The sequence below is a fragment of the Brachyhypopomus gauderio genome, unplaced genomic scaffold (genome assembly GCF_052324685.1).
Source record: "Brachyhypopomus gauderio isolate BG-103 unplaced genomic scaffold, BGAUD_0.2 sc88, whole genome shotgun sequence".
Classification (NCBI taxonomy): domain Eukaryota; kingdom Metazoa; phylum Chordata; class Actinopteri; order Gymnotiformes; family Hypopomidae; genus Brachyhypopomus; species Brachyhypopomus gauderio.
The window spans coordinates 434,842-459,207 of record NW_027506909.1 but is presented as its reverse complement, the minus strand read 5'-3'; the positions used below and the strand labels follow the sequence as shown (position 1 = coordinate 459,207).

The following is a 24,366-nucleotide window of genomic DNA, read 5'->3' as shown; positions in this document are numbered from 1 at the left end:
GCCTTGATGTGTTTCTCTAACTCATCAGCTGCTTACACCATACACAATGAAGCAGTGAGTAAAACCTTAACCTTAACCAGTGAACGTACAATTTTATAATTTCTCTTTCTCTCTCTCGCATGCATATATATATATATATATATATATATATATATATATATATATATATATATATATATATAAAATAGGCTAAAATGCAGGAAGAATTTATTAATAACCTCATGTGTTTACTTAAGGCAAACAACAGGGCAGTGAAGTATTTAGTTAAAGGTACATCACCACCCACACTTCCTCTTTTGGAATGACCGCTCGACTCTGCTGTGTGCTCCTGAGCACCTGTCTGGATGCGCCCTTTGTGAGTTCACTCATGAAAGCTCCTCGCTCATGGGCGCAGTGGCTGTTTTCCATATGATTCAACAGACAGCCAGGCTTATTAACACCCTCAGCTGTCTGGAGGTATGCACAACTCATCCACAAAGCTTTCACAATATCTCATGCCTCCCTGGCCAAGCCCACCTGGTGGCTTCTAATTTTCGAGGAGGGTGGTGGGGTGGGGTGGGGTGGGGTGGCAACTCTTCTTTAGCCCAGAACTCGCGGGGGACGCGGCGGGATCTTACAGTAATGCTCAACAGCAGAGCGCTGTAGGCATCAGGGGAGCTGTGCGTTGTTGTAAAAAGCCTTTACTGTCCCCTTGTGTTCGGAAGTGCTGTGCACACTTCAGACTTGGAAGGCTTCAATCAGCATGGTTGCTCAACTCATGTTAGACAATAACGTTTGAGGTCTGTTCCTGTATTACTGGTTTATTTGTTGTTGCATGTGTATTTATGACTGATGTATGCCTGTATGCCATCAGTGATATTTCATGCTTATATGGTTATGTTGTGGCACTGAAATAAGAGTTGCACAACTTTATGGAGGGAGAAACTGACTCCATCGCTGAAAAAATTGCAACATCTGAGGTCTCTTACGTGGAAACAAAGAAAACACACACACACACACACACACACACACACACACACACACACACACACACACACACACACACACACACACACACACTTCATAGTTTGCTCTCTCCTGCATCCACTGTGTCCTTGATCAGCTACAAAAACCGAGAAGGACCCCACATGACGAGACCCACAGAGTAGAGTGGGACAATGGGCTTTGCCATTACCTTGTGGATGTTTACAGGTACAGATGATCAGATTATCAAAACGTAAACGGAGCAGCAAGTCTACCGCATGTCAGACTTGTAATGCATGAGAACTCTGCCTCCCCAAATGGGCAGCCATGTCTAATGGACATAAACCTATGGAGGAGCTCTGAGTAGCCCAGTATTGGACTGGCTGTGTTTAGCTGCTTGCACCACCACCAGACATCGAGCGGAGACCTCCAGCAGATGCCTGCACAGCTCCGGGTGACTCATTCTCTCTGTTTCCCCACCACAGCCTCCAGAGATTGCTTCACAAGCGCTTCTTTCTTCTCAGAAATGGATGCTGGGCTCGAAGGTACGTGAGTGTGAATTATGTCATGCTAAAAGTAAAGTTGGTAACATGAGGTAACCACACTGTCGGCCCCCGACGTCGGTAATAATCGCCACCCTCTTTAACGAGTCACGCTGAGCCTTGTGCATGGTGAGGCTGTACAACTGTAAATCCCTCTGACCAGATGCTGCAGCTACTCCTCCAGAGAGTTTCTTCACCACATACCACTTTATTTCCCCCATGAAATCATGGACTGATATGATGAAAACATATGAATAACTTGGAGCAATGTAGGAAAATGCAGTTTTAGTAAATGGAGTAGAGTAGATTTAACTATTTAAAATCTTGCATGCAGTCAACTCCAAGCACGTCATAATGTGCTGTTTCTTTAAATAAAAAATGTTAATCTTTTGTTATTTTTATAAGCCATTTGCTTACGAAAAGGAGGCTCAGACTAGAGAGAGTGACTCATTTTGTGGCCCTGCGCTCACAAAATTGGAGCTATAATAAGATTGGAGACTAGTGGCCCTCTAAGAAGTAGGAGATCTTTAACTCTTTACTGCCTCCCAGTGTCCACACAGTGGAGTCTAATAACAAAAACCTTTATAATGTATAAAGACTGAAATCAAACCATTTTCAAACTGTTTGAGCAATTGTAATGTGAAATATATCTAAATATCCTGGGCACAATACATTTGCTTCATTTATTTTAAAACCGATGACATGTACTATTGAAATGGTTATTTCTGTACAGTCTTTACAGACCGAGTTAATTGTTATCCTGTCTTAACAACTATTATCTGGTTTATTTAATTGGTATGTGGACCTTTATGTGCTGCAGCATTCCATGGTAGAACTTGTAAAAATGCATACTTTTTGTTATAAAACATTTTTTGAAAATGTTTGCCACTGTGTCATGGTTAATTTGTCAAGGTCAAAAGTGCTAAAAAATCGTCCAGTTTCCTATTACTTTACTAATAGCAAAAATCTGTTCTTTTGACTGTTTCTGTAGACGTACATTGGAATCCATAAGAATCTTTACATTCATAAACAAATTCTAGAGTAACTCTTATAAAATATAATTTCTGTTGTTCACCTTATATATACCATTTATATATATATATTTTTTGTGTAAACCTGATGTTCAGTATATGTGTTGAAAGCACATAATGTTTTTAATGCTTTTATTTCATACTTGACCTTGTGTGTACATTGCTCTTAAGGATGAGGATAAAGGTCGCGTAATGTAATGCAGCACCTTCCCATGGCTGGCGTTGTCGGAGGGCTGCAACTTGAATTACCAGCACTCAGCTGTCCGGGAGAGTAAATTCACGTTTTCCTGTGCAGCAGTGGCACAATCTGCTGAGGCTGCTGCTATCTGCAGGAGACGCACACAGGCAGTGCTGCGAGGCGGACAGCTTACTCCTCCTCTTTTTCCGCCAGGCTTTTCAAATCCCTCCGCCTTGAGGTAATCAATGCCTCGTGCCATCGTGCGGGCAGACCCCCGGAACACAGCTCTCCTATAGGGTTGGGGGGGGGGCTGCTGACGAGTCAGGGGAGGCCCAACTCAACACCCCCCCCCCCCAGGTTTCACGTCAAGGTGAGTGAGAGCATGATGCGTCAGGATGTGAGGTGATTTTACCGTGTGCAGTTGCTATTGGATTCTTTCCTTTAAAAAAGACATTTTGACAGTAACTTGGAAAAAGAGTAAAGAATGCCATTAATGACATTCTTTTGCAAATATCTGGTAGCTGACTGAACCTAATATGCTTTCTAAACACAACAACTATTGTGCTGGGCTAGAGAGCGAGTTCAAGGAATGCCTTACAGCCAATTTTCACGTCTACGTAGTGGAGGTCATGGTGGGAGATGACTGCTTACTGAAGCCAAACATCTCAGCGTTACATAAAAAAAAATGCAGTGCATCAGTCCAGGTGCACTGCAGTTGGGAGTAAGGTGTGTGTGTGTTTGTGTGTGTGTGTGTGTGTGTGTGTGTGTGTGTGTGTGTGTGTGTGTAAATGTACGTATGAGCATGTGGGCACGCATGCGCACACACATGTATGCATGCGCTTGTGCATTGGTTGCGGTCATTAGGGGGGGTGTACAGTGCTGCAGTGCATACGGCCCCCCTCCACTCCTATCGCTGCTCATTTGTCAAATTGCCTGCAGGACTTCGGTGGTGCATTGCTCCTGAAAGAGAAAGGCAGGCAATCGGCTTTAAATCACGGCTATGGGGGATCACAGGTGGACCCTAGACAGGCAGTCTCCCATTTGCTGCAGTCTCCTTGGGCTCTCCATGAGGAAGGAATCCACCATGGGAAATGAACCTTTTAAAGACCTGCAGCGCACACAAAACACTCAAAGAGGCCAGAGTTTTGAAAGCAGTGTTGTTGTTCTTTTTCTGACTAGCTTTGATTTCAGTTTAGGTTAGCTTCTTTTGATAAGTGTTGTGCACGTTATTTGTGAGAGCACACTGCACCTAACATGACATGTGGCCTTCATATGGGTGGCAGGGAAAAAAGACTCTGTACCTTTATTCAGGTCAGCGTTTATATTCGGCATATACAGCAGTGGGTGCAGATTGTGCCTGTATGTATTCATGATGCCCAGATCTTAGCGCTAGGACCGATTTACACTGCAGAACGTTTCACTCCACAATTCATTCATAGCTGTAGTGTTCCGAGAGTACTAGCAAAAAGATTCTTTTCTCTATTGTTCTCTAAGACGGGAAGTTTGTGATCACTAAAAAAGGGGTATAAAATGTTTGTCTGTGTGTATGTGTATTTGTTTTCATATATATATATATATATATAGATATATACTGTATATATCTATATCTATATATATATAATCTTGGAACATGCCGCTATTGGCCCAAGTTCAACCTCTCGTCAATGCCAGACAGGAATCACATTATGACAAACTGCTGCTTCAACACACTGATCATATAGGCAGCTTTTGAGAAACTCGAGCCATTGCTCTTTCTGACGTTAACAAACAACAACGATGTATTCAAGCCAAGACTTCACACGTATTCGGTCATAACAATGGCAGTTGTGCAGAATGTGTGAAAAAAATCTAAAGACACACCGACATCATATAAACTTCTTACTTTTAAAAAAGCGAAGAATACGAAACCGCGTCTCTGATTGTCTTCATATCTTGTATATGATTTGTCATAACGGTTTCAGAATGACCACAGGATGACACTTTATGCTTCAAGATGATTAGAACAATTCCCTGCAAGGATTTTTACTTATTTCTGGATTCCTTTTCTAAGGCACAAGGATCTCTGATCTGAATTGTAAAAGGTCTACTGAGAATGAAGCAGCAGCTTCAACGCAGGCACTTGTGTTGAGTACTCAAAAGCATGTCCTGTCTTTGCTCAAGGTGAAATATGAGGTCATTCCTTTAGCTCACTACAGTATATGTGTTTGTGCACGATCTAATGATTTCAGTAATCGTAACTGTGAATACATTTTAGCTCCTTATAGACTACCAGATTTCTTCAAATTGCTGTACGTTAACAGAGATAATTTTTACAAAATGCAGAATAATTTTCTTTTAATGAGCAAGTGAATCATACTTTGCCCTTGAACTGCAGCAATCTTTGATTATAATTTTGAAGGGATGAACAATCTCGTGTATTCTTTTATGTTTTGATAATGTGGATAATATTGATAATGAGTTTGAGTAGTAACATGAAATCTGAATTTAAATGTATACTAAGTATACTAAATGTATACTCTACTAAGAGCACCATCTCATTTAAATTTATTATGCAAGCAAAGAGCACATAACTCTTAAAAGGTCATCTGTAGGAAAATAAAAGGAAATAAGTAATACAGGTGTGTTGGATAAAAATTGGAGCATAGTGAATGCTTTCTCTTTAGGTCACATCAGGCAATGGCCTACTGTCTCTTTAAATGGCACACTGTCTCTTTAAATGCTGTACTGCAAAGTGTTCTGCCTTGATGTGTTCCGCAAAGCAGCAGATCTATCCTGAGATTCCTTAGAGCAGGAAAAAAAAACCTACGCTTTCAGTGTCCTGCAGAAAAAGCAGCAACCTTTGCCAAGTGTTTGAATTATTTTATAAATGAAGTGACTCCATAGAAAGATACAGTAATTACCTTTTAGGTACAGATACCTGAACACATAATCTGACTGCATGACCTGCTTGGTTACTGTGACCAGGTCCATTTGTAGAGAACACACGATGCTTATCACACTGCCACTTTCTTATATCGCCATTAGAGAATCTTCTGGGATCTTCTGGAAGCAGGGTGAGCTACGGTCTCGCTTGTCTTGATGAACACCAACAGAGTTCAGAAGTGACTGACTTTTATGCAAGACATAGCATAGGTAATAGTGGACGTTCAGTATTATTGGAAATTGGATTGAAAGAAATTAGGGTTCACCAAGTTAATTAAAATTATTAGTTTAAATTGAAAAACGATTTTCTATTACTCATTTATCTAAACATTTTAGTAAAAAAAAATGTAATAAGTCTGTAACTATACAGTTTAACTTCTTCCAAATATAGTACACAGGGTGTGGTGGACTTGATCAATGTCTTTACTTTATAACATAGCCATAGAAATGGCATAGAATGCTACTGATTATGGCTCGCTAAGATGTTAGTTTACATTCTATCTGGATAAACACTCTTGGATTTATAGGCCTTTTTTGTTTCTTCTTTTTTCCCTCTATCAGAAGTTCTACCCCCATAAATGCTCAAGCAGAGCAGAAATCAGAGGAGATGTTTGAAAAAGTGTGGACTATGAGCTAAGGCGGACGTCACCTGGAAAGCTACCTGCTTGCAGAGCTCAGCTCCCTGCCAGAACTCACACACCTGCATGGACCGACGTGTTGTAGCAGACGATGATAGGACCACGGCAGAAAGATAAATCTTCAGATGGTGCCAAAACATATTATCCTTATAACCTAAGGCCCCGCTTTGGTACTTAGCCAATCCACTCTTCAAGAGAGAGACATGAGGTCAACTGACTGCAATCCCATGCAGAACTTGTATGAAATGCAGTGTCCACGTGTACAATGCATAAACAAATCCTTAATGTTCAAGAAGGGACTGCATAGGTTAGTAACTAAATCCTTTTCCCCTTTTTGTTCGATAGTTTTGTGGACGAGTATTGACCGTAGGCGCTTGGCATAGGCCTGCACGGTAATCTAATTGGTTCATTCAGTAAAGCTGCGTGAAGAAGGCAGGCTGACTTGAGTAACAGCTCCTGCGCGCTCTGCCGTACACCCTAGTGCTTGTCAACGCTTCCCTCCGCCGCGTTTCTAGAATGGCGGCGTATATGGTCACTGTGGGCATGTCGTAATAACCACGCTCAACCTCAACAAGCTGCTTAATATTTCATTGAAGAGTTAAACCACCCATTAAAGCTTATTTCATTAAGTGCACGTTTGGCTATGGGGCCTCCACCAGAGGTGTAAAAACATGATTGGAATGCAGAGCATCTCATTGTCGAGACCAAAATCCCTCTCCAGTCGCCTCTCCCTGGACGAGTTATTTCGAGTTTGCTCATTACATCCCGGGCCACTAGAATCAAGGCTAGAAACGGAGTGGGTTCAGACAGCTCGCGGGGTCAGAACGAATTTCCTTGCAATAAAAGGCAGCAGCCGTGAGCACAGCCACTCCAGAAGTGTCCGACCCGTCGTGCGAACAGTTCCTGGAAGCCGCTTAACTGAGGGGCAGTGTGGAGAGGCACTAGCAGCCAGCACTCCTCCCCTCGCGGGTCTCCTGCAGCGGGACCGGGCTCTCCTCGGGACACGCTGTCTACCGCCTCAAACCCAGGAGACCCAAATGTAGCCGATCTATTACTGAAGGTGCTATTGTGTGTTAGACTAGAGATATGAGTACTCACAAACTTGGGATTTTTTAAATCTAAATCTTTTTAACTGGTGAAGGCTTGAATTGTAAGTGTATGAGAATAGACTTCTCCTTCCAAATATGAAATGCATCATTGGTGATGAAGGATACTGGCAAAATATTTAAGAGCACTGTAATAGGAAATGCATTAGGTACATAAAACACAAGGAAAATGAAAAAAATATTTACTATCTTTGGGGAAGGGTAACGTATGGGCTCTGTGTGTGTGTGTGTGTGTGTGTGTGTGTGTGTGTGTGTGTGTGTGTGTGTGTGTGTGTGTGTGTGTGTGTGTTCTGCAGCAATCTTAGCCTAGGGAGCAATCTGCCCTGCTTCAATAAAAAATAAAAAAATGAGGTCAGATGAGAGTCACTGGCCCCGTGAATTAATTGCAGTGGCCTGCTCGGGCTAAGGGACGGTTCCATCGGTTCATAAATCCGCTCAGCTGGTGCTGAGTGGCAGAGTGTCTCCTGCTGCAGCACTGCTCACGGGGGCGGACAGCTGTCCCTGTCAGCCCAGAGTGGGGACAGACTGAGCAAACGTGAGGGTTCGGTTACAGCGCTAACCCGACGGGTCTGCAGAGGACTGACTGTGACTGCCGGTTAACCTGAGCGATCAATGAAATTTATGTGGCTCTTTCCATTTATGGGCTTGATCAATAACTTGGAGAAATGAAGCAGGTGAACACACACGCAGCGAACATGCATGCTGACTCTGGTGCATCTTTTTATTCTCTTCTATAACTCACCTCAGCGTAGAAGGGCCATGTCAACACATCATGCAGTATTGAGAAGCATCTGAAATAAGATGATGTGAGGCCAGATCTGCACTGCACGACACAGAGATGCATAAAACCAGGCAAGCATCTGCGTTCCTGCTCGTGGACGTTCATCTGAGCGGACATCGAAGAAAAATGTGACCCGATCATGACGGGCTTCGTTACGTGCAGTCAGAGGACTGAAACAGAAAGAATCCCCACCACCAGTACCTCACCACACAACCACGGCAGGTGGAGAGGAAGTCTGTAGGGAGGAGCAGGAGTTGGTGGTGTGATGGAGGCAGGGCAGGGGGCATGGGGGTACACGGTGGCAGCTGACTAAGGGCGTCAGGTGAAGCGGTGGGGGGTAACGCGATCAGCTGTGTAAGAGGGCCCCCACTTGTGTTTTATTCATCAATGGAGATGCTGTTACCGCCGCTCAGGACAGAGAGGCCACGGGGGAGGGCGGTCTCGCCCGCGTCAGGCAGCACGGCACGCCAGGCAGGAGCGTGGCAGGGAACTCGATAGGCCCCAGCGTGAGTATGGGCAAGCGTGCGTGTAAGCGTGTGAGCCTGCGTGTGTGCGGGTCGGCCGGTTCTTACGCGAGAGCGGGTTGATGGACTTTGATGAGCTCATGCGATTATTCATCTTTCTCCCTCGTTTGATAAGCATCTTTGGATGGTTGTCATTGGAGAATTAAAACAGGATGTGCTGAACCATCTGTACAAGATGAGGTGCAGGGTTCCTAAACAGCTACATCAGCACAGAGGGGCGCAAGTTCAAATGCGGCTCCCTCGATCCGAATATCTCTAGGAGCGAAAGCAAATGGAACGGTGAGATGGAAAGCAGTTAGAACCGCAGCTGGCCCATGTAACCGCGATGACATTCCATTTCTGGAAGCTTCCGCATGGGAGCAGTGCTGGCGTAGTGCAGGGCAGAAGGATCGGGGCTTGTTGGGAGCTTCTCAGGCCAGTGGAGGTGCAGTAGTGTGGGCCTGCGGAGATGAACGATGTGCTCTGCTGCAGGACTGCACCTTCAACCCTTCTGATGGGGAGGCCGTGCAGTCCAGATTGATTTACCGTCTACAGAGAGGGACAGATCTCCCTCACGCTCCCCACGGCAGAGATCGCTCCAATCACGGTCTTCGTCACGGCCCACGGTCTTCCTCAGCATCCCAGTTGCGTGGCAAGATGTCTCTTGCGTAGAACACGAGGCAGGCTACAATCATCTCCGTCGTGGAGATGCTTTTGTGGCTGTCTTCTGTCAGATATGTTGCTTTCCACTGGTAATGTATCTGTCCCACTCATAGACAGTTGACCTGCTGCATGCAATGCAAGCCCTGACAGACCTTGAACGCCCCCAGATCCAATTTCTTAAGATGCTGGTAAAATGCAGTTTCAGGTTGCCATGCTGTTTTTCCTCCTCATTACCACAGATGGGTTACTGCTTCCCTCTGCCCTCGTCAGCAAGCAGGAGCAAACACACATCTATGATTGGCTACTGTCAGGGGACAGAGTGATGCTATCCCTCCCACCCAGAGAGTAGCGCCAAATTTTGCTCCCTTGAGCTTTAGGCCACGGACGGCTGTGACATCACAGATGGCTCAAAATGGCTCAAACCAGCAAACTCACGATGAGGCACATCGCCGCTGCACCACTCGGGCCCCGCAGACCCGCAGACCCACGTTCTGAGTTCAGCGTGGCATTCAAAGTGCCGTAACCATCGCCGAAAGGCTGTAGATGTAGTCTCATTATGTAGATTTAGGCCAGTGTCAGCTGTGATGACGGGCGGTCCCAGCACGGTGAGTGCAACATATTTCACTCTCAAAAAGGGTCACCCTTTTATTCAGAACACTGAACTGGGGGGGGGGACACACACAAGTGGTCCATTCGTCTCCACCTCAGCAGTGTCTAGTCCAGCTGATGCAGGTGAGGGGGAGGCGGGTGGTACTAGTGATTGGAGGCGATGAGGGGGGGTAGAGTGGCGGGCCGACCCTTGAGGTTGCGTTCCCCTTTAAAAGTCACGGCCACTCTCGCTCATGCAGGAGCTTCTGCGGCAGTAGGGAAACACTGCTGAGCTGTGCAGTTTGGAGCGCCAGGGAGCGAAGGAGGAGGAGGAGGAGGAGGAGGAGGGGGAGGGGAGAGGGATCGGGTGAGAAAGGCGAATGAGAGAGAGAGAGAAAGCGAGGGAGAGCGTGAGCGAACAATGTCATTCCGTTCAGGAGGCAATGCTGCAGTCAACTTTACCGGTCACTGAAGGCTCGGCATCCCAGGAAGAGAAGAGGCTAAGTGAGTATACGGAACTTTATGCTTGCTCTCTCTCTCTCTCTCTCTCTCTCTCTCTCTCTCTCTCCCTTCATCTCAGGGGATGAGGGGTCCTCAAACAACTTTCTTCTTTCCTATGAAGGCTTAGCTCTTGCGTGTGAAAATTATGCGTTGGGGCTTTGGCGCGTATCGAAGCATTTGTTTGGCATTCACCTCCGAGCGAAGAGTAATTCTTCCACCTGGGCCAGGCTCAGGACGGCTCATCAGAGAGCCCAGATCACCTGACTGGACGAGGGCGCTTCTGCAGTGAGCCTCCCGCGCGGCTGACGGACGGTTTGCACCAGCCGGCGGCTGCTTCCCGCGCGCGTCCCAACACATGGCACGGGTTTTAAATAGCGGAGGCAAGCTGACTAACAGCCGGAGAGCGCTCGGAGGAGAGGCCGGATGTTGGCGTGGAGATTAGCAGCGTTGCGGAGGTAGGATCCATATCTGACGCCATAAATAAAGAGAGTGACCCATCTTATTCAGCACTGCGCTAATCGCAGCTCTCTTGCTCTAGCACAGTGAAGCAGTAGTTTCTGTTTCTGTTTCTGTGTGTGTGTGTGTGTGTGTGTGTGTGTGTGTGTGTGTGTGTGTGTGTGTGTGTGTGTGTGTGTGTGTGTGTGTGTGTGTGTGTGCACGCGTGTGTGTGCGTGCGCCAGGATAGAAAGAGTTAATGGGTTTGCAGCAGAAGTGAAAGTGGAGACATGTATCAAGGGCGGCCTAGCTGGGACAGAACGTTCACACTGCAGAAATGAACCCTGTCAGCTAGCTGGGTCACATTAACAAAACCCTCTGATACAGCTTAGACAGAAGATTTTGACATTGAGTTTAAACCAAGCAGGTGCATAAGAGTGTGTGTGTGTGTGTGTGTGTGTGTGTGTGTGTGTGTGTGTGTGTGTGTGTGTGTGTGTGTGTGTGTGCGTGTGTGTTTGTGTGTGTTTGTACACACGTGCGGGTCTGTGTACGACAGCATAAATGAAAAAATAGCCGCTTGTCCAGTGTGACATTAGGTTGATTGACTTGATTAATTTTTTATTAGATGACTCAACCCTGTGGCCTACTGTCCTGCCTTCTACTGGCCAAGAAGTGTGTGCAGAGAGAGAGAGAGAGAGAGAGAGAGAGAGAGAGAGAGAGAGAGATGTGCAGGCATGGGGGAGGGGTTAGAATGGCGGGTTATCTATAGACCCATAACTCTTCGTCTGCTGCAGGACTTGCTATAGGTGTTCAGGTTTGTTCTCTCTTTTGTTAACTCTACACAGAGCTGAGCCCTGACTCCAATCCACATGCAGTCTCAACTTTAGCCATTACACTGAGCATTAGCCTACGGCAAAACCTCCTGTAAGGTGCATGTAATGTAACCTAACGTAACGTAAGGGAAAAGATCACATGACTCAGATACAGTGCAGTCTAAAATTCTTTCGTGGAATTCATTCTGTTTGCTCCCAAGGTCCTCGTGAGCAGCGTGAGCATAAATGTCCTCTAGTAACGTGCGCACACACAGATGCTCCAGTCTGGCTTTAACATCCAGAGGCTCGCAGACCACAGAGCAGGATTTAGATAGTTCTACAGGACGGACGCTGTGAGGGGCGATGCATCACTGTCAGGTACCCAGCATCGTTAGCAGAAACTGCAGTTTCCCCCAGCTCCTCTCTGGATTGGGGGGGGGGGGGGGGGGGGGGGGGGGGTTCAACTGCGGCATCACCTGATGCTTCTCTGCATCCTCTCTGTCCCGTCTTCTCACACACTACCCCCTTCCTACCCCCCTCTCTCTCTCTCTGCCTCGCTCTTGATCTCTACCTCCCCCTCTCTCCTCTAACCAGTCTCTCGCTATAACTCTACCCCCTCTCTTCCTCTATCTCCAGTCTGTCTCTCTCTCTCTAGAGTGAGAGAGAGAGAGAGAGAGAGTGAGTGGTTGCCCAGTATACTGCCTTGTGAGCATGTTTGTACTGTTCACATGGTTTTTTTCTGTAGACAAAAAAGCACTTTTCCATATCTCTATCCCATGTGAGAGCATACAGATGCTGAGACTCAGAGAGAGAGGGAGACAGAGAGAGAGAGGGAGAGACAGGAGAGAGGGAGAGACAGGAGAGAGGGAGAGGGGGAGATGAGAGAGAGAAAGAGAGGACAGAGGTGAGAGAAAGGAGAGAGAGAAAGAGGGTTACGGAGAGAGGAGAGTGAGGGAGAGAGATTGAGAGAAGAGAAGGGGAGTGAGAGAGGGGAGAGAGAGAGAGAGAGAGAGAGAGAGAGCTTGGCAGGTTCTCCTGCAGTGTCCTGCTGCACAGCTCCTGCAGTGCTGGGCTAGCATGGCGGCAGCAGTGGCTCAAGCAGAAGGTGCCGTCACGTGTACTGCTGAAGAGGGAGGGGGGAGGGGGGTGTGTGGGGGAGGAGGGGGGTATCGGGGGAGGGGGGGGGGGGGTGCTGCTGAGCTCGGCAGCCCTGAGCCTGCATCTGCCCTCCGTCTATGTACTGGACACTGGCGAGCGAGAGTAGTAAGATTAGCCTGATTACCTCCCCCCTCCCCCAGTGGTGCATTGTCCCGTACTAGTGCTCTACTTCCGATGATGTAATCAATGCAGCAAGCTTTGAACTTGCTGGAGTAAGGATTCCTCGCTTGTCCCTAACTGACTCCTCCACTCATTGATAAAAGAGCAACCGGCGCGCATGCAGCTCACTCATGACACGCTGTGCTTACAGGACGGGATGTTGGCGCCCGGCATTTTATACTTTGGGTTTTTTCTTTCTTTCTTTCCTCTGCACCATCCGTACACCGAACTTGGAAAGGAAGCGTGCAGGACGAAGCACGTCATTCATCGGCGGACGTGGAGCGACACGGCGGCACATTTGAAGCGTTACGGTTCACTGGGCAAAGCGGTGGAGGGCTGTGGGGAGGGGAGAGGGGAGAAGCGGATTTCTACTGCAGCGCTGCACAGGCCACCCGCACGCCGGAGCCACAGCCCGGCCACCACAGCCCGGCCACCCTTGTCCCGGGCCACCTCAACGATGACTTTTAAGTCCGTCTGCCCCACTTAGGAAGTGACTTGGTGCAACGGTGGAGGTTTAGATGCTGAAGCGCATCTAAGAGCGTAAAAGGCAGGAGAGATGAAGAAGTTTTGGCAGAGCTAGGCGAAATCACAGCCCAGCAGGGAGAAACGCCACGGCGCGGAACAGCGTGCGGCTCTGGAAATGGCAAACGCTTGCCTTCGTGACTTTGCTTCATTTATTGATAAGGTCATCAGTGTGAGAGCAATCGGATGCAGTGGAGTGCGGTCTCAGCTCAGCAGTGTACAGCATCCCAGACTGCAGAGAGAGAGAGAGAGAGAGAGAGAGAGAGAGAGAGAGAAACCTGTGCTACTGTACTGGAACTCTTACTGTACTGTAACTGCCTAGTGATAAACTTTCTGCAGGAAGCTGATCATAAAGTCACAGTCCATGCCGAAGCCATCTACAGTAACTTCTACAGTATCTTCTACAGTCTTCTACAGTACCTTCTACAGTTTATGCTCAACTGGATGACTAATGTCTATAATAAAACCCTTAAAGGGACTTATTTGACAGATGTGATTAACTTCAGGTCAATTTCACAGAAGATGCAAACAGAAGAACACGAAGGTGGCTTTTCAGACCGTATTGATTTCAACTATCTGACACCTCCTATAAGTGTAAAAAATTTTTACAGCAAAACGATGACTCATTCATTTAGACACATCCTGATTCTGAGTGTTTCGGTGTTTTATGCTCTACAGTGTTGCCAGTACAGTGTTGCAGGTGCCTTTACTCAGGTTGAATTTCCATGCTTTACTAAACTGACCACCAGGAGGGGCAATATCAACTATTTGGTGAGACAAACTTCTCAAGATTTTACAACTCATTATAATGACAGTTATAATGCAGATCTTTGCTCCAGTATGATGCAATTCTATATGGATTGTTAATATTTAAATGTAGAAAACCTAAATGTAATGTTAAAGGGTAATATACATTATAACATTATTTCAGTAATACACATTATGCCATTTTTACATTATTTCAGCGTCATAAATATTACCTCCATAGTAAACAGCTTTGCACTATTTATATGTAGTTATTTATATTGCAACATAGCTTTTTGAAATTGTAAAATATATTATCTAATGCACCAAGCTTCTTCATAGCCATTTTGAATGTTCGTGTTTAGAGCACTGTCATTGTGTGGAGTCACAGAAAATGGTGAGAATAGAAACGTCTCGTTTGTCCTCTCTGATGCTGTGACCTCCTCCACTGCGTTCATATATTTTCTCCTTCTTTTGCTTACTCACTCTCTCTCTCTCTCTCTCTCTCTCTCTCTCTCTCTCTCTCTCTCTCTCTCTCTCTCTCTCTCTCTCTCTCTCTCTCTCTCTCTCTCTCTCTCTCTCTCTCTCTCTCCTCCTCCTCCTCCACAGTGAGGCAGAGGGCGCTCTGGTGTGTAGGAACATGCCTTGACTTGTACTGGCTTGTCTGGAGGCTCTGGCGTGTGCTCAACACCAGCAGCTGACCCTGTGAGGACAGAGACGTGCAGTAGACGAACCTTTTTGTTTCGGGGAGGACTGAACACTGCAGGTGTTCCGTTATCTTTCTGTGTGGACTGGCAGTGACGGTGTTCCTGACCCCCGATAAGGTGAGTGAACTCTGTATACTTCACAGGTGTAATTACCTTTGATATTCTGTGTCAACCTCTCCCTGTCTATCCTTCCACTTTCATAACATACACAGTAAATTCCCCCTGTGTCAAACCCATTCTAACTTACTGTATGTTCATTCAGGTGTACATTCAACACTTAGATTTAGCTGTTTATTAAAAACACACTGAGGCAGCTTCATATTGAATGACATACTCTAATGGGATCTCTGTTCATGAGAATGATCAAAGTGTGATATATTTACTCATACTACTGGGTAGCGTCCCACGTGTTTTCAGGACAGAATTCTTAGAGTTCACCCTCACAGCACCTGGACCTGCGGTCATCACGAAGGCTTGTGATCCTTGACCCGTGGCTCCCTTTACCACCCTTGTCCTGTTCTCTGAACAGATAGTGATGATTCGTGGCACTCAATTAATCAATCTGGTTTACTGTATGAGTCCACAGATCCGTTTCTGACGGTGGTGAACAACAACAAAAAACAGTAAAAAGAAAAAAAATGGACAGAAGAAATCTAATGGTTTAGTCAGGCTTACTGTACTCACGGTTTGTGTTTTTCGGTCAACAGTCTATCGGTGGACGTCCCATTCACTGGAAAATCCCCAGTGTAAGCACAACACTTCAGTCTGTTCCTAGAACCTGCAGCCACGCTTCAATGTGTTCGCTGAAACCACTAGACGCCTGAGACCACTGACACGTCGGGGATGGCGCCTTACCACGTACGAGCTACTTCTTCTTTATTTATATATATATATATATAAGTCTGCATGCTAATAACAGACCTGCGTGCTCCTAGCCAGCACTTTCCCAGCACGTTGTAGTTGCCCAGGGCAGCTTCACACAGGTAGTAGAGTATTCCTCTGGCTGGAAGGTGGGGTGTTTAAATTATTAATGCTGTCCAGTTCTACAAATAGAGCTTGCATTGATCACCAGTCTCCTGAGTAAGCTGATATTGTTTAGGAATGCAATGTTTGCACTTTGTCACCCCAGATTGGTCTGTTCAGCCTTCCGTTCTTTGCGGGGCATCCATAGCGTGTTCCGTCGGTCACTCGGGCTCCGAGAGTTTCTGCCCTGCGGCCTTCTCAGGCACCTTTTTATTTTTTACGGCCAGGTTTTTTTCTTTCTTTAACACAACAAACATTTCTTAAAAGTTTTCTAATATTTCCTCCAAACCTGCTGTATCAGCCTGTGAGCTACAGCTGAGGCAACCGTACGTTTCAATAATTGTGAAAGGTAAACGCAAACAAAATTGCCAGAAAGTTTAGCAGTATAATGTTGAACTTTTGTGAGGTCACATATTATTGTACTTTCCCTTTAAGATGATTAAGCGTGGGGAATGCCAGTTGTACACTGTTTTACAAAGACATCATGGTAGTTCTGTGAAGGCGAGAGAGAGAGAGAGAGAGAGAGAGAGAGAGAGAGGAGTCACTGCTATGCTCTTTCTCCACAGCTGCGTCTGAAGGAGTCCTGGCAGTGAGACGCCTGAGAGGTGAGTGTGGCTCATTCCCCCGTCTGTCTGTCTGTCTGCCCCAGGCTTTGTGTCTGTCTCTCTGTCTGTCCCTTTGTGTGACTGCCTCATTCATGTGTTCCACTCAGAATAGCGACTGCTGCATTCTTGGTGAATCTACCAGGCTTCTTTTAATGCTCAATCATGCCACACATGAGCACGTTGGGGGGGGGGGGGGGGGGTTCTGTTGTTCTGTTTTTTTGGAAGTGGGAGGTAAATAAAAGACCAGTGTTATTTTGCCCTCGCACCACGCGAGGAATAAGAAAGCACAAATCTGGTGGGGCAGAACTTTATTTCTCCCGTTTTATTTCCAGGTGCCAGACATGAGATCCACAGACGCGGTCAATAGCACGCGGTCAATAGCACGCGGTCAATAGCACGCCCCCATAAGATCACACTGCCACTGCTCAAGGTGAACGAGTTCTTGGGAAACATGCACTATGCACCAGCGACATCATCTATTTATTATTTTGAGACCAAGATCAATCAGTGTGAGTCCAGTTGTGGCACCTGTCTGCCCTGGGGCTGAAGTGTGTGAGGTGTGTGTGTGGGGTGTGTGTTGGGGTTGGTGGCTGGGCACGCCAGGGTCCGGGTGTCTGGAGCCAGCTGGCAGCCACACACTCTTCGCCTACTTCCTGAAAGTCTGTGTTAGGGATTACATCAGGTCCAAAGTAGCGAGGAATTCCTGCCGTCATGTGGCCGTAGCCTGCCACCCGCCTTATGAGACACACACGCACAGATAAAACACAGCAACTTCAGCAGAAACAGGATCACGAGGTGTGTGTGTGTCTGTGTTTGTGTATGCGCATGTGCGTGTGAGCGAGTGTGTGTCTGTGTTTGTGTGTGTTTGCACGTATTGGTGAGTTTATGTCCTATAATTAGTCCACGCACTCTATGGCACTGTGACTGTACCTATCCTATGAGGAAATGGACTTAAAAGTGAAAAATCTGACAGATCCTATTTACAGTCAGCACTTCATTTCACTAATGCACCACCTGGTAGGGATTTTTTTAAATGAATTGTTTTACGAATATGACGTTTGCGTGTGTGTTTATGGGTATATGTTCTAGTGTATCAGTATGTTGTTTACTGCCGTTTCACACCAGCAACTCAAGCTCTGGAATATATTAATGGATTGTCACTCTGCGGTAGCGGGGGTTTGTCATGTAACATGTCCTCTTGCATGCCTTTCTAATCAAAACGCCTCTCTGCGCACGGAGGTGATTAGTGATGTCAACTGAAGCACGAGCGCCCACCTGGTGCGTCTGGACTGACAGGACGTTCACCTGCACGTGCACTCCGGTGGGGCGTGTCATCGCCGCCAGAGGAACGAACGCTTAACGACTCGTTCGCTCTGTTCTTGATCCGCCGTTAAACAATCGCGGGATTAAATCCCCGTGTAGCGTTTTATGATCCCTTTGATGTCTGTGTCTGTATTTAGCTCGGTGGTTTAAACGCTCCTGTGGCTGGGAAAGAAACATAATCCGCAGCGGGCCGCTCGAGCCGGGACCGAGACGCCTCACCTAGTTCCGTCTGGTCCCGGCTGTGGGCTCCACTCATTCCTGGATGCGACGGCGAGCAGACCAAGCCTCTAACTGAAATAGCTTCCTAATTACAGGTGTGTGTGCTCAGGCACAGATAACACGCCGGCCTCCTGGAATGCTGTGTCAGCAGCCGCCATAAACGGGCCCGCCCGGTGCCAGACTGGCGAATCTCGAACAAGGTTTAGCTTCCTTAATGATAACGCGTCTATTATCCGGGCCACGCTAAGACCTCACGCTACGAACAGAATTGTTCGAAAGAGTCAGTCACTGAGGAGAACATGGTTAAACCTCTCGTTCAGACATTAGTGCGGCCGTGTAAGGTTAGAACATAAGCTGAGATTGTGGTGTATGTATGGTCATTCGCTGTCACAGGAGGGGGGTTTAAAGGCTTGTGACTGTTGCCTGCCAGGACTAAGTCACAATGAATTGCGCATTATGATAACACTTGGCCATATTGTCCTTGGCAATCCCTGCTCGCTCTCTCTCTCTCACTCTGTCTCTGTCTCTCTTTGCCTCCCCCTCTCCCAGTCACCCCCCCTCCCCTCTCCCTCTCCCACTCATTCACTCTCTCCCTCTCCATCCTGAGTGAGTGGTGCAGACCTGCTGCTGTCAGCTGCGAGGTCCGTCTCTCTCGGGGGCCGCAAGGAAGGGAGGCAGGCTGCCTGAAATAGCTCGGCTGTGGGGAATACCGGCCGATAACGCCTGTGCGCCCTCTCCGTGGGTGCGCAGCGAATCACAGCCCGGGCCTACGTGCTTCCTTCCTCTCACACTTCCAGTGCTCCCTCGTGCGAGCTCTCTCACAAGCACCTGCGCAACACACGAACGCACACCCCACGAGCAGCACGCACACTCACTCACCTCTGTAGCTTCTTAAAGGCAAATATAGGCTGAACCTCCCGACCCTGGAGTCATTGCGAACAAGTGAGTCACAGAGTTGTTGTGGTTGATGAGGCACTTGTATTTTATAGCTCGGAGAGTTATTTGTTATTTCTCTCACCTTCCTCGAGGTGTGGCCGTCTCTTTCTCCCACTCTGTTCTTTTCTATCCCTCTCTCTCTCTTTCTCTCTCAGTTTTTTTCTTTCCCTGTAGCTGATATTCTTTAGGTCCATCCATTTTTGGCCTTAGTGTTTAGGGCTGCACGATTATCAGAGTACTGGTCTATGATATACTGCTATTGCAGAACGCTACGGTATGTTGATGAACACTCTAAGCAAGTTTTTTACTTGTGAGATGTGAACATGTCTCCGATGTCCCAGACATGAGTTCTATGGGCGTCATAATCCAGTGTGTTTTGCAAAGGCATATGACAATTACTGTATGTCCCACAATAATCATAATGCAGCATTTTGCACACAGTGTTTTAATGTGAATTGAGTGAGCATTGAGAACACCACCTATGTCTTCACACAAACACACACACACACACACACACACATACAGCAGCCTCATGCATTATTCTTATTAAGGCATTAGTCATAGGTTTTTTTATTTAGCATATGATACTATTTGATATATGTTCATTATTGTGTTAACTCTTGTCATATTGACTAGCATGTTGTCTGTCACCAAACATGTGATATTTTCTTCTTTTCACAGGAAGAATTCTGTGTCATCATCAAGAAACCGAAAGCGGAATCAGGAACGGTAAATCTTACAGGGAAATCTCGACACTCACATCAGCAGCTACGGTAGAGAGCTGGTGGACATTCAAAGGAAGAGCTCATTTAAAACAAAAAAAAAAAAAGAATGGCCCGAGCTTATTGGCTGAGGAGAGTCCAGGAAGTAGGCCACACGCACGGGCGAGGATCGTGTGAGCAGACGCGGGATGCGGAGGACGGGCTGCTGTGAGTGTTTCTCTGGCAGTGTCTTAGCTGGTTGTTGTGAGGAGTGAGAACGAAGCAATCAGCAAGTATACTGCCGCAGAAACTCGTCACCATGGGAGAGCCGGCCCCATCGGCCACCAGGGCGGCGCCAGAGCAGAGACGGGGGCTCGGGCCCTGACGTTGGTGCTGGGAGCATCCCTTCATTCAGCCCTGCTCACCTGCTGTGAGTGCCAGCCTGGTCACCAAATGCTTACCAACTGTTTGATCTTTAATAAAGGTCCCTTTGTGTCCACGCTTCATTTATTTCTCACTTCCTTTGTTCTTGTTTCCTTCGTCTTTCTGTCGTTACGGGTACCGTAACATTCTAATATATATCGCTTACTTTGGCTGTTTACTTTGGCTAATGTGCTAATGTGTTTTCTGTTCTGGATTAAGTGGTCACACCACTTGTGTGTTCTTTGGAGCTGTTTTCTCACTGTGTCCATATGCTTCCAGTCTGTGGTTGTGTCCTGGCTGTCAACTGAGCACAGACCCTGCGTATGCCCTCCCACCACAGCCGGGACTGCCCTGTGCCCTCCCACCACAGCCGGGACTGCCCTGTGCCCTCCCACCACAGCCGGGACTGCCCTGTGCCCTCCCACCACAGCCGGGACTGCCCTGTGCCCTCCCACCACAGCCGGGACTGCCCTGTGCCCTCCCACCACAGCCGGGACTGCCCTGTGCCCTCCCACCACAGCCGGGACTGCCCTGTGCCCTCACTACATCAGTTGTGTTTTGCTGTGTTTTGGGACAAAAGCCCCACAGGCTCCTCGAGAAACTCCTCGCCTAAAGTTAGGCTCAACAACATGGGCTGGAGAAACTAAATTGCAGTAGGTACTTTTTTATGTTTTCAGTTGTACTGTATCACCTGTTTTGTTTCCTGTCACCAATAAAAATAAAGGGGAATTTACACCATTCTTGCTCAGTGTTCAGTGTCGTTCAGTGTTCCTGCTTGGATTCGCTTTCTAGTGGCAGGCTGGGTAAGTGTGAGAGGAATCTCTCGCCAGTGAGTCAGAGGGACTTTTGGCGGTGAAATCATGTTTATTCTGCTACTGTGTATGTGCTTAAAACAAGGAAGCTTCAAATTCAAATTAGTGTCAAAGTTGACTGAATTGTATCTACATTTAGAGTGTTGATCATTTCATTTGTTTAAGAAGACCTTTACTAAAGGTGAGGCCATTTCAGAAGGAGCACAGAAAATCTGTTAAAAGCATACATTAAATTACATTGGTTTAATAATGAAAAGGCCTTATTGAAATTTCATTCAGTTAGCAGATAGATTTAATTAAAAGCAAAGGAGATGAGGAGTTTAGAGAATGCAGAGGAGTTTAAAGAATTAATAACCTAAAAGAAAAGAGTAATTTCCTAGTTTAATTGAATGGGACGTAGGATACAGAACTAGATTGTACTGAAGTCCATACTGCCATATTAGCAACACCTACTGTCAATGCCCTTAGTGGTTAGGCTGAGCGAAACACTGAAATATACAGGACAAAACCATCCGAATTCCAGAAGCTCTTCAACTGTCTCCCTGTTTGAAACCGTCTGAATTTACACATTCATCCCACTGAAGCAAAAACCTATATGACCTGTTTCTTCATACAACTACAACCTGTTTTGGCTTGCTCATTGGGGGCTAGGACTCGGCACTTGTAAAGCTGCTTTGTGACAACAACTGTTGTAAAAAGCGCTATATAAATAAAAATTGATTGATTGATTGATTGTTTTGAGTTTGATGTCAGCTTGTGAGTTGATAGGTAATGATGACCAAAATTGCAGCTTCCAACCAAACTGAAAAAATGTATTTATAAAAATTATTTTACTAATAGATTTTATGTGCTTATGTAGGCTACTTATGTATGCGATATATTAAGTAGGCCTACAAATTACAAACCTAATATTTTCAAATATATAAATGAGCAATATGTTAATCTAAAAATATGATGTAATATAATATAATATGCGTGTATATTCATATTTTTTTATGAAATACATTTAATTCAACCTAACTGTATAGGCTACTATTGTAGTGTAATAGTGTGCTGTCAGAATAGTCACTTCGTGGTACGGTACAACATTACCGTGTCACAAAGGGATCACGATGGAAGACCTACTAAACAAAACGTAACATGATGAAACCGTAGCGCCAGTATCAGTAGAACTTTACTCACATCTTTCTGTAGTAGGCACAGTTCTAGATAACGCAGCGTATTAAACAGGAAGCGATGCGCTTATCAGGTTGATGTTGCATTACGAGTGATGCAGACACTGAACATCCAGACATCTGCGCAACTAAAACATCCACGAGTGTAATAAAACTATTTTTTTCACACAGCTTCAGCAAATGATTAGGACAAGAAGAAGTCAAGGAGAATTAACAGATGTTAAACAGAAATGAACGGATTTCAATTAAGGGAAGAACAAGGAAAAGCATTGATTTTTGTCGACCCCCTCCCCGCCTCCCCCTCTCTCTCTCTCTCTCTCTCTCTCTCTGAGATGAAATGATGCATTTGCTGCAGAGCACAGCAAGATAGAACACTGCAGGTCTTTGTGAGCTGAGCCACTGCATTGCACTGTAGGTAACTAAATGAGGAGGGGGAGTCTTCTCTCCAATGCATCAGCAAAACTGCAAACTCAATGAAAAACCAACAAACTCCTGCTTTTCTTTCTGTATAGGACAGCGAGAAGGTGGATACAGACTGTCTAAAACAAATAAAATGGCTTCATGTTCTTATTGTACACAATAGCCTCGGATATCCAGAAAACCGTCATCAGTTCAGGCGCTGCAGAAAGGATGTGTCGCCGTTTTAATATTGTTTGTAAACAAAAATACTAGGGGCACCTACATGCATTTTTGTGCAAAAATGTATATGTAACCCTGTCTCTCTCCGCGGTTCCCTAGCGAAGCTCTGCGTTGTGTTAGATGTTATGAAAGAAACCAGGGAACACGTGCTGTGGTGCGTCAGGTGGTCGCGCTGCTTTATTTCCAGAATTCACTCTCCGTAGCGGGCAGTGGCTTAACGGAGTAAAACAGAAAATTATCGACCAATGATGACATGTGACAATATGAAATCACGTACACGATGTACAAAACATATTGATCACACACAATCAAACACAATCCCTACACATTCCAGAATTCCACATTAAAAATCTACAAACGAAACCGCCATCGCTAAAACATCCCGACTTTCCCTCAACGCCAAAAGGCATAAAATAACAGATTTGCAGAAAATTGCAGATTTCCAGTATACCAATGACACTGGGGTGATTATACTTCTACTCTATAAGACATTTTTTGAATGCGTTCAGGTTTTACAAAGATTAGCTAGAACAGCACAATAAGCATGGCTTACCTTAACGGAGTAAAACAGAAAATGACTCCGCGTAAGCAACGTCAAAAAAATGAACCTGCACCGTGTGTGCGCCACCTGGTGGCTCCAACTACCATCTCCACCTTACACCCTCCCCCACTTTGGGTGAAGGCGTCCTCGCCTTCTAGCCATATACCAAACAGCTAAACAAGAACATTTACAAATGTGTTTATGTGGGTGTGTTTTCCATTAGGTTTCTTTGCATTCTAGCACGCTTCCAGACCATGCGCCCCCTTTCGATCTTTCGCCGAATCATTTCAGCTTCAGTGACATGCAGCTCGAGGGACAGTTTATTCGGGGCACGCTTCTCTCTGACTGGATAGCGTCGTTGGGACACCTTCGGAGGATCAGACGCACCCTCTTTGACTGGACCGCCTCCAGAATCATCTGTCTGGGCCACAGCATCCTCCACTTGGACATCAGACTCCGCATACTCCGAGTTCCCTTCCCTGGAATCGGCATCAAGCAAGGAGTCTGTAGTATCCAACGGCTGTTTGACCTGCTCCACCTCCACCACCTCAAGGTCAACCTCATCCCGGCCCCTCCTGTCACCTAAAGCAATGCTCAGGCTGCTTTCATCTGCTAACGTGTCATTATTATGAGACTCATCGGTGTCTGGTTTCAAGTTGTCTCCTGCTGGAAGGAACATGCATTGTGTTAGGAGGTTCTCGTGGAGCACCCTTTCTCTTCCATCCTCCTCAGAGCGGACAATGTACACTGGCATACTAGCTTGTTTTTTTATTACCAGGTATGGATGGGGTTCCCAGCGGTCACCAAGCTTTTGCCTACTCTCAGTGTGACACACCTTAACAAGCACCCTGTCCCCAGGCTGAAAGTGTCTCACCCTTGCCTTCTGATCGTAGTATTTTTTTTGTAGTGTCTTTGCCTGTCTGGACATTCGGTTGGCCTGGTCATATGCATGAGCCAGACACTCCCGGAGGTCTCTGGCATACTCTGTGTACTCACAAGTACCTTTAGTAGGTGAA

The 24,366-nt window shown here is 46.3% G+C and overlaps 2 long non-coding RNA genes across 5 annotated transcripts; both read left to right on the top strand.

The window, feature by feature from the left end:
- The first annotated feature begins 229 nt into the window (after positions 1-229).
- On the top strand, positions 230-6,868 carry LOC143493496 (uncharacterized). Its single transcript, XR_013125482.1, has 5 exons — positions 230-456; positions 1,449-1,508; positions 2,928-3,084; positions 5,739-5,846; positions 6,198-6,868. It is a non-coding gene; the product is annotated as an uncharacterized LOC143493496 (long non-coding RNA).
- Positions 6,869-10,312: 3,444 nt separating this feature from the next.
- LOC143493521 (uncharacterized) lies at positions 10,313-20,913 on the top strand. Of its 4 annotated transcripts, none has more exons than XR_013125489.1 (6): positions 12,865-14,273; positions 14,856-15,070; positions 15,661-15,811; positions 16,543-16,581; positions 19,741-19,788; positions 20,463-20,913. It is a non-coding gene; the product is annotated as an uncharacterized LOC143493521 (long non-coding RNA). The 4 variants fall into 4 exon arrangements; XR_013125488.1 differs by lacking the exons at positions 19,741-19,788; positions 20,463-20,913 and adding an exon at positions 16,914-16,967 and having other exon boundaries at positions 12,865-14,046; positions 14,181-14,273; XR_013125490.1 differs by lacking the exons at positions 12,865-14,273; positions 19,741-19,788; positions 20,463-20,913 and adding exons at positions 10,313-10,419; positions 16,914-16,967.
- The last annotated feature ends 3,453 nt before the right edge of the window (positions 20,914-24,366 follow it).